At 47.3% G+C, this 1,628-nt stretch overlaps 1 pseudogene; it reads left to right on the top strand.

Annotated features, from left to right (window-relative positions):
• The first annotated feature begins 802 nt into the window (after positions 1–802).
• Positions 803–1,628, top strand: part of LOC103600598 — a 10,495-nt pseudogene continuing 9,669 nt past the window's right edge.

Genomic DNA, 1,628 nt, shown 5'->3' with positions numbered 1-1,628 from the left:
CTCAAAGTTCAAACACTTTAATCCCATGGTTGGCTCCCATGGCAATCAGCCCCCATCCTGGGATTATTTAGGGACTTTACAAAAGTTGCCTTGTTAATATAAACTCAGGTGTGGTTGAAAGGGCCTTGTAATCAATTTAAAAAGACATTTGTTTCTTCCTTTTTTTTTTTTTTAATCTCTTGAACTGCTTCAGGAACAGAGAAAAAAAGACCAAATGTAATGAAAGATATTCCTGTTGCTCTAATCACTTAGGAAATTATGAGCGTTTTACGAGTTGCAAGCCAGGAACTGTGGACAAAGACCAAAATATATATTTCTTATTATATCACAAAATCACACTTACCTTACAGCATATATAAAAATTAACCCAAAATAGGTCAATAACCTAAATGGTTGAGCCAAAATTGTAAAGTTCTTAAAAAAAAGAAAAACATGGGAGAAGAGCTTCATATTGTATTTAAGAATGAATGATTTCATAGACATAGCATCAAATGCACAGGCAACAAAATAAAACAAATAGATAAACTTCATCAAATTAAGAACTATTGTGCATGGGAAGTGAGGCGCCGGTGCTGGGGTGGTCGCAGCCCGGGAGCTCGTGGAAGCCACGGGGCCCCTGTCCGTGCAGGCCGTGGGTAGTGGCAGGTGGGCTGGAGATTACTTCTGTAACTGGATGACCAGTTTGCTCCACAAAGGACAATGTCTCGATCCCGACAACCCCCGCTTGTGACAGGCATTTCTCCAAATGAAGGAATACCATGGACAAAGGTCACAATTAGAGGAGAAAACCTGGGGACTGGCCATGCCGACCTCATCGGAACTCAGAAAGCCTGATGGTGAGTCAGGATCTCTAGTGTCCTTGCTTGTGCCAGGGGTAGCTGTTACTACCCAGGTGGATTGCTCTGAAGGATTGCTGAGACCTTGATGGGGACTCTCAAAATACAAGCACTGATGTTTGGAGCGCGTGCCATTTTGTGAAATTTACAAAATCCTCCCCAGGAAGAAGCCGCCAGGAGTGGCTGCCACTGGGCGCCCGGCCTCACTGCCGCTGCCCTCAGCGCCAGGCCAGGCCGTGCAGCCCCGCGGCTGGGACTCGGGGTCTGGCAACTGTGGTTTTTGCCGGGGAGGGGGCTGACGCCTCCCTGGCCCCGGGCACCGCTGGAACCGCGAGCCAGAGAGAGACTGAGCAGGCTGCGGAGCAACCAGGAGATGGGAGCACCAGGGACTGCGAGAGGGAGCCGGGGCCACTCTGGCTGCGGAGGCCCCTGCGGGAGCGCAATGCAGGAGCAGCGTGAGTGCCCCGCCATCTTCCCGGTAGACAATTTTGGACTTGCCTGGCACTAGTGTCCAACTGAGTAGTCACTGAGATAGCCATACCAAATTGGCAACCCCAGCATCATCTTAGTCAGGCAATAGTGTCAAACCTGTGGACTGTGAAACCCCCTGCCACAATGAATAAACTTCAAAGAAAAGACACCAGAAATACGAAAAATCAATAAAGTACACCACCCAAAGATAATAAATCTCAAGCTCTAGATCCTATAGAAAAAGAAGCCCTTGAAATGATTGACAAAGAATTTCGAGTGATAATTCTAAGGAAACTGAATGAGATACAAGAAAACTCAGCT

This window comes from Galeopterus variegatus, unplaced genomic scaffold, assembly GCF_000696425.1.
Source record: "Galeopterus variegatus unplaced genomic scaffold, G_variegatus-3.0.2 Scaffold3399, whole genome shotgun sequence".
Lineage (NCBI taxonomy): Eukaryota > Metazoa > Chordata > Mammalia > Dermoptera > Cynocephalidae > Galeopterus > Galeopterus variegatus.
The sequence above is the reverse complement of the archived record's forward strand: the minus strand, read 5'-3'. Positions and strand labels throughout refer to the sequence as shown.